Source organism: Fukomys damarensis, unplaced genomic scaffold, assembly GCF_012274545.1.
Source record: "Fukomys damarensis isolate Sample0158 unplaced genomic scaffold, DMR_v1.0_HiC HiC_scaffold_28, whole genome shotgun sequence".
Taxonomy (NCBI): domain Eukaryota; kingdom Metazoa; phylum Chordata; class Mammalia; order Rodentia; family Bathyergidae; genus Fukomys; species Fukomys damarensis.
The window spans coordinates 44604639-44613698 of NW_022900940.1; the positions used below are offsets into that span (position 1 = coordinate 44604639).

At 36.4% G+C, this 9060-nt stretch overlaps 1 protein-coding gene and 1 non-coding gene across 6 annotated transcripts in view; both read right to left on the reverse strand.

The window, feature by feature from the left end:
- The window catches only part of Fhit (fragile histidine triad diadenosine triphosphatase), a 1329438-nt gene that overhangs the window by 1246092 nt on the left and 74286 nt on the right, over window positions 1-9060 (reverse strand). The window lies entirely within an intron of this gene.
- On the reverse strand, window positions 2908-3014 carry LOC117283651. The gene has a single exon (XR_004514681.1). It is a non-coding gene; the product is annotated as a U6 spliceosomal RNA (small nuclear RNA).

Sequence of the window (9060 nt, forward strand, 5' to 3'; positions counted from 1 at the left end):
ACAAAATTCTTCTAGTTACAGAGAGAACATAGAGTACCCAGTTTATTGTCATTTTCAGTCTCAAAGTACTACAAAAACGCATGGTGTTCCTGAAGGTTATTTAAAGGTATACTCACTGTATCTAAAACACATACTTACTTAAGAAAGAAATGCATTAATTACGTCTCAAAGCAAAATATTCTGTTCAGGTGACAAAACAAAACAAATTTCTTAATATTAGCAATTATATTACCTACAGAGCTTAAGTTAGATAATAGCTATATAACATATTAGGCAATTCACGCTGCAAATTATATTGCTTTGTTTCAGACTGTGCATCTTCTCCATTAGATTCACACTCATTTTCCTTTCATGGTAGGAAAGCATGACACATTTTTCTGTCATGTTGGCTCAATATAAGGCAAATCTGAGTGTTACGGTTTTTCTGCAAAGGATCTTGGGATCTAATTTCAGTATGTTATAACACAAATTTTAAGAACACATGATAAATTATCAGCCTGCATAATACACCAATATTTTCCAATACAAGAACATGTATGGATATTCCCTGATGATAAGGAAAAATATTTAATTAAGATTTGTAGAAGCCAGACCAGGGATTTGGCTCACTGTGGTTCAGCTGCCTGCCTCGTAAGTACAAGGCCCTGAGTTCAATCCCCAGTACCTCAAAAAAAAAAAAAAAAAAAAGAAAGAAAGAAAAGATTTGTAGAAGCCTAACATACACAAGGACCTGGGTGTTTAATCTCCAGCACTACAAAATACACAAATACACAAACACATACAAAATAATATTCACATCCATGGGTTTAGAATGATTTCTCCATAAGAGCAATCCTATGTACATATACAATATGAGATCAGATATCAAAAAAAAAATATATATATATAAGACAAGTCATTGTAATTTGCCATTCATTTACAGTTAAGCCAGTTCCTTTTGTTTTTTAACTCTTGGAAAATTTTATAAACAAATCCCAAGTTTCTACTAGCTTTTTTGGGGGGTACCAGGGCTTGAACTCAGGCCCTTGCACTTGCAAGGCAGGCAGCAGAACCACTGAGCCAAATCCCTGGCCCCTTACTAGTTATTTTTTATCACTACTTGGCTAAATTTTAACGAGAGACTGTCATGAATGTAACTTCCTAAATAAACAAAAAAAATTTTTTCTCTATCTTTCCTCAGAATTACTATCAGATGCAGAAGTCAGGTTGAATATAAGTATTAAAAATGCCAAAGAGACAGAGAAAAAGAAATGGGTGGGGTTGGTGGTATATTCCCAGATAAAAGACTGGAAAGGAATTAACCAAATGAATTAACTTATGTAACAAAAATATGAAAATTTATTTTCTGTCTATTTGGTTATATGTATCTTTCCACTTCTGTGGTATATTTAGAGATGATTTTAATACAGAAAAATATATAAGTCATTGCATATATAGCCATGTGGCATCTTCATATATATAAACCCAAAGATCTTCCACTCAAAATTAGATCTAATTTTTTTTCCTTTTGTTTTCTTTTTTCATTAAGTTTATTGGTACATCTTAGGTATACAAAGGCCAGGGATTTACCTCAGTGGTGCTGCCAGCTGCCTCCCAAGCACATAGTCCTGAGTTTGATACCTGGTACAAAAAAAAAAAAAAAAATTTAGGTATACAATACAGTTACATTCATCACTGAGAACTTGTACCTTTACATGATGTATCTTGGTTCTTATTTTTTCCGCATTCCCCTCCCCTCCCTCCACCCCTCCACCTCTCCCTATTTATAAAGACTTTGTTTCCATTTTTTCCTTTTCTCTTATTTTTCCTTTCACCTACCCTTCCCACTTCCCCTACCCCTTTAGATATTTTCTTCCATTTCACATTATCTATTATACATTTTGATCCTTATTTACATTTTCAGTTTTTTTATACCAGAGAAACTATTCGGTATTTACATGTGTCCTATTTATTTCACTTGAGTATGGCCTCTATGTGCATCCATTTAGCTATAAATATCTCGAGTTTCTTGTTCTTCATGGCTGAGTAGTACTCCGTTTTATTTACACAAACAAATTTCTTTATCCAGTCTCCAGTTGATGGGCAAATGGGCTGTTTCCAAGCTTTAGCTATAACAAACTGTGCCATTAGAAACATGGGTGTGCATATATCTCTGTGGTATGATTCTTTTAATTATTTTGGGAAGATACCCAGCAGAGAAATAGCTGGGTCAAATGGGACTTCTAATCCTAGCTCTTTGAGGTATCTCCATATTTATTTCCATAGTGGTTGCACCAGTCTGCACTCCCACCAACAATGGAGAAGGGTTCCTTTTTTCCCCACAACCCTGCCAATACTTGTTATTAGTTGATTTCTTGATAGAAGCCATTCTTTCTGGGGTGAGGTGGAATCTCAGTGTCTGCATCTCTCAAACGAACAGTGATGTTGAACATTTTTTTCTTAGTTTATTTGCTCCTTTTACTTCTTTATCTGAGAAATGTCTGTTCACTTCAGATGCCCTTTTTTAAATTGTAGACCTTTTTTCTACAAAACTCTCCCATCATCCTTTCTACACATTAAGCCTCCTGTGCTACTATTCTTCCGGCTTCTGTTGTTATTGATTCATTTTTCTGGCCACTGAATTTTATATAAATGGAATCATACAGTGCATATGCTTGTATGGCTTCTTCTATCATGTTTTTGAGATGCTTCCACAATATAATATATACCACTGTTTTTTTCTTTCTACTGCTGAGCAGTATCCCATCATACAACTATACAACAGTTTACTATGTGTCCACTGATGTGCATTTGGTTTTTCTGTTTGTTTTTGGTTTTGTTTTTGTTTTCCTTTTTTTCAGTACTGGGGATCGAACTCCTTGCACTTGTGAGGCAGGCATCAGAACCACTGAGTCAAATTCTTGGCCAAAAAATATGGAACGCTTCACGAGTTTGCGTGTCATCCTTGCTCAGGGGCCATGCTCATCTTCTCTGTATCGTTCCAATTTTAGTATAGGTGCTGCCGAAGCGAGCACAAATCAACAACTGGCAGCCACTCAGGTTTTTTGTTTTCGTTTTTTAAGTACCAGAGATCGAACTCAGGTCCTTGCACTTACAAGGAAGGTGGTGGAAGCACTGAGCTAAGTCCCTAGCCCTTGCCTATTTTCAATAAAGCTGCCATAAAGATTCTTATGTGTGTCTTTTTCATGGGAAAATATAGTATTTCTCTTGGATTAATATTTACAAGGGGAATGTATGATATATAACTTCTAATTTTAGTAATGGCATTTTTATACGAAGATTGTATGTAAAGCTAAAAGGAAATACTTTAAAATTCAGATCTGACTGGTTTCAAACTAAAGTCAAGGTAATATACAAAATTCAAAGTATAAATTTATAAAATTTTATGCTCCTAGATCAAGAGTTCAAATGAAGATAAAGGAATTATAAATCCCAGCAGAGATTGTTCATTCTGGATCTTCACTGCTTCCAAAGAAAAATTTCCAGACATGGAGTTAGCCAGAGAAACAGTACTCAATCCTTTAATTTTAAGGATTTAGTTTTAGCTAAATATTTCATGTAGTTGAAAACACAGTGGAAAAAGAAAAATAATCCATAAATTTAAAAGGGAATCTATCAAAATACAAAGAGGAAAATATTTCAGGGCTGAAAAGTCCTTTCTAATGAAGAAAATAATTCAGAGATGTGAGAAACCATTGAATTGTGACCAGTGAACGGCAGAGTAGCAGACACCCTTTGGCATCTACTTTATGCCTGGGAAAAGAAGGTTTATGTTGTGATGGTACTGGGGTGTTTTGTTTTGTTTTGTTGTGGCACTGGGGATTCAACCTGGGGCCTTCCAATCCACTGAGCCCCACCCTCAGCCCTTTTTCATGTATTATTTTGGAGACAGGATCTTGCTAACTCACTGAGTTGCCCAGGTGTGTTCAGACTTGTGATCCTGGGCCTCAGCCTCCCAGAGGACTGGGACTACAAGCACCTATCACCATACTCAGCAAAGGGTTTTGAAGTTTTTGGACAAGATACTTTGCTAAGAATCACATTTACAACTACTATAACTAATTTATCACAACCAAAACATTGGCGAAGCTAAAAGAAGGTACTAAAATAAATACAATTATCTAATTTTTTAAATGTTCACATTTGGACCAGGTGGTTCTGCCACCTGCCTCACAAGCGCAAGGTCCCAAGTTTGAATACCGGGTACCAAATAAAAAATAAAATAAAAGTCATATTTATTGACAAATTGGTTTTTATTATACTGGTAGACTTTTAAAACATAGCCCTATTCTGAAAGGATTTCCAAAAATTATTTTACTTAAAAAAATAAGCTAAACTGACAAGAAAAGATGTAGGGGAAACTAGTATAAACTAGAACTATTGTGAAAAAACTAGCATTTCAGGGTACCGTATAGGTCACCTCCAATCCTCCCAGTCCTCTTGAACTTACCAAGTAACTACAAATGGAACCTAAAGTGCTGCCTCTGTCCTTTCGTTTATTAAATAAATAATTTTCTAAAGTCTTCCATATGTTTGGCATTGCCTAGGTCAGATGATACAACGGTGAATGAGTCCGACTTCCCTCGACTTAGAAAACTTTCAGTCTGTCAAAGAAGAGAGCCAAAGAGATTCATGAGGGAAGGCTGATTTGCTCCCTAATTAACGAGGAATGTTAACTAGCATTTTCTGATGGGTACCAGGGACACTAGCTGTTTTGCACTATGCAGGAGAGCCCTAGCCCTTGAAAACTGTGTCTCCCGATTTTTCCAATGTCCCACTAGAAATTCATGAAAAACAATTATGATTATATTGTGCATAACAACCCAAGGTATTTTTGTACATTTGTAATTTTTACTGAATTTTTCAGGAATGTAACTAGTGTGTAAATTAAAGAAATAATGTATTTCATTCTATTCAACATTTTCTGATTGTTCACTATTTCACAAAGTCTCATCACTGACAGTAATGGGACTTTTAGTACTCAGTCTACTAATGTAACCCAACAATATTAGTCTATGTTATTATCTGTCATAGGCAAATGCAAGAAAGAAACATAGCACCCAATGTCCCTAAATTGGCCATAACATATGAACACCCAGGGATATCACCAAATGGCCTTTGTATAGTTTTTATTCATATTATATACTTTTTAAAAATTCCATAGCACAATGACAAGAAATCCATACTGTGAAAAGTACTGATTGAAATTATTTACTTATTTTGGATTTGTTCCTTCTCAATCTTACAGTGAAACTGTCCCTAGAGGTCTCCCACACAACTTCTTTATGGCTTTTTACTTTACTGTTTCTTTTTCCAATCCATTTTTCTATTCCCTGTGGCCTACTCAAGAGCTTTCTAAGAACTACAGACCAAATGTATGTCTCAACCTGAGGGAGGATTTCAAGATTAGAAGTATTCTTGTGATTCTTCAATACCACTCAATCCCTTATTGTTAATACAAGAAATTATTTTGCAGCTAACTTTATAAGTAAATCCAACCTATTTCCAGGAATGGTACGCTTGCTTATTATGTTCTCTACTTCAAACTGTATTATTCAATTTAGTGAGATAGGAAATTGGTACGTGGCAAAAGCTGGCTGGGGAAGTAGATGTGATCTGTTAACTACAAGATCCCAGACACAGGCACAGAACAGTTTCCAAAATCCTGCAGGTGGACTTCTCTGGAAAACTCAGGCTTTCAATAGGATGGCCACAGGTGACATCAGCCTGAGGTGTGCCATCCCAGCCCCGTCTCTCAGGACCCAGATGGAGATGTTTTCACCAGCTTCAAGATTTGGACAATGTAAAAGAAAGGCAGCCATGGGGAGCAGTGCTATCACACCTTTCCATGGTGGACCACACCGCGCTTCCCAGACACAGCGCGTATTTTTATCTGCGCTCATCCTCTCTTTTTCTATTTACTGGACCCAAGTTCACTCCACTGAGCCAGTTTCCCTCCCAATCTTCACTTTTACTCTCTTGAACACACTTTGCCACTGCTTTTTGCTTGTTTTATTCAATTCTTTGCTCAAGATAAGAAGCTGGAATCCAACTAGGAAAGGAGAGGTGAGCACTTCAAACCTGCTAACATTTAGTTGGTGAGCCGCCTTTTTAGAAGCAAGCTCTTGGATAGAATTAGCACATTAGCCTTTCTTCTAAGATCATTTCTCCCTTTTTCTAAAATTATATGGCACTGTTTATCCTAGGACTAGCTCTTATTCTAGTGCTCCTCATTCCTCTCTTCTTTCATTCCTTGTGTAGAATGGAGTCTGATATCCCTTTCTTCAAAATAATTTTATTTTTGTCAAGAAGCATCTGACTAATCCAGTATGTCTTGAAATGTAGTTATTCTTGAGAATTTACATTGGAATACTTAAATTTACTGTAAACCAGTTCCTTTTTCTTTCTCTTTTATATTATAAACTAATACACCATTTCTTTAAAAGTATGTAGCTTGGCAGATAACATTACTGACAAATTTTTAAATGAGGCATAAATTATTTATAAAAAAGGAAGCAGTTTATCTGGTGGGATTAAATAACTGAGTCTAACTTGGGGAATAAAACATGTCAGGGAAACTTAAAAAATGAGTAGGATTGGGCCAGGGATTTATCTCAGTAGCACCATGCCTGCCTCACAAGCACAAGGTCCTGAGTTCGATCCCCAGTACAAAAAAAAAAAAAAAAAGGACAAGATTATCTCAGAGAAGGGAGAAGAGGATCAAGGAGATAGGAAGAGAGGCCAAACTCTTCAGAAGAAAATTTCATTTAGTGGGAAAAGATGTCAGAAAGCAGACAAATTTACATAGAGGACTGTCTGCCAAAAGGTGGTAAATGAAACACCGAAGGCATGAAGCTGACTTTTTTTCAAAATTTTTGAAATATTAGAATACTACTTTCTTTTTTTAAATAACTTTAAGCAAAAGTGGTTTTGTTTTCGGGGGAGGTTATTTTTGTTTTGATGGGTATTATTGTAATTGCCAGTACAAGTGGGACATGAGTTGTTAAGTACCTGGCTTCTGAATGATGGAACTGGGCGATGCTTTCACACAGTAAGATGGGTGAAGCAGTGGTGTTTGCAAGAGATGGATGAGAGAAACAACGGCCTCGAGCAAAGGCCTGCAAGTCACTGTGATGCCTTGGGTCTTTACCCTACAAGTCCGGACAAACCAGTACAGGACTTTAAACAAAGAAACAACAAGATCATTGTTGTGTTTTGTAAAATCAGGATGGCATCAAGGTAGGAAACGAATTAGAGATAAAGAGAATTTGAGCAAACCAGTTAGCCAACTATTCCAGCTGTCAAAGGAAGAGGAAGCAGCAGCTCAACATTAAGTGACATCACCTGAGTTAATGAAAAGAGGATTTTATTTAAGGGTTAACATACTTCTTGAAATCTAAGAAGCCTATTCACTGAGTAACCATTGGCTTAATGATATCTTTTCCAACAAAACAAAGAAATATGATAATAAATGAGCATACCAATTATATTATTTCAGAAATAAAATATGAAAAATAAATGCTTTTTGGAATGGAAAAAATATAATTTTGGGGTGGTAGAAAATAGAATGTGGAGTCCAATCAAATTGTGAGAAATTGTAGCCCTATCTTTGCTATTAAAGGATATAAGCAAGAGTGCCTCCATCTTAGAGTCTAGGGCACCCTAGGCAGGCTCTCTGGAACACACAGAAATTACAGGAAACACCTGTTGAGCTCAACTTCTGGAAACACGGCTACTGACCAAGACAGCTTATCAACAGCCTAGGCCCTTCTGTTCCCACACCTTCTCTCCTGCTCTTCCTCCCTTTAACCACTCTCTCCGGCAACCTCTCAGGCCCACCCTTCCAGCCACTTAAACTAGCCAATTGGGAATGACTGTGAACCTTCAACCCAGCCAATGGGAAAAAAGGATCAGCTGCTTCCCGTACAACCCCCCCGCAACTTCCTCATCAACTGGAGCACCTGCTACCTCATGTTTGCACCCTTCTGCAGAAGAAAAATGCCTGTCAAGAATTCTTGATGTCTGAGTGCATTATTATCTGCACTGACAAATGGAGTCTAGGGGCTCATTTCTAACAATCCAATTAGAAAAAGTTGAAAGGTTCAGGTTCCCTTGCATCCAAATATCCAAATATCTAATGCTTTTGCTTCATTTGTTGGTGTTTTTTTTTCTTTAATTGACATGACAATATTTATGACACAGATGGGGCCTAAAATTGAGAAGGCCACTGGAGAAAATAAAGTTGAAAATCTCTTCTCAAGTAAAGATACTCTTGACTAAGAAACGGTGGCCTTCTAATGTCAGAGTCCTAAAACTATGAAGCTAAAGTTCACTTCCAAGAAACAATGTCTACAGCATTCTGAAAGACTGGCTTAGCTGTTGCTGATATTATGAAAATAATTATTTATAGCCTATAAGGATGGCCTAGGCCTCAAGGTATACTTATAACTTACAGTAAGAAAGGACCAGTCTTAAATTATGGTTAGCAAACCTTGAGTTAAAAATATGTGTAAGTACATATCTCTTAATTTTATTATTTAGGGGACAATGGGAAAATACATTTTGCAATTTTGTGCAGCTATTCTTGCCAAAATTTAACTTCTCAAAACAAATACATTCTTTGATTCTACTCCCATCATCAGAAAATTCCAATTACTTCATTCTACACATGCACATAGGCTTTTAAAAAGCCCAAATCGATTAAAAATTTTAAAATTCCATTTAAAATTAAATACAGTGCATTTTCAAGAATGAAAAAAAAACATCAGGCTCATACATGGCAGAACCCTCTAGCCAAATTGTACACTTGGATATTCATGAAAGTCATTTCTTACCGAGCCCAAAGAAATCTCTCAGAATGATAGGACTGTTTACACTAAATGAACCAAACATTTCCAGGGTAACAATGGACTCTCAGGAGTGTATAACAGCTGCAAGTGGCCGTATCCAGGAGAATCCTGGGATGCAGATTAGATGGCAACACAGACGGAAGTGGAAAAACCTTCAGAAGCAGAAGAGAGGGAAATATTCTCAAACACTAATTAAAAAAATATATTTTAT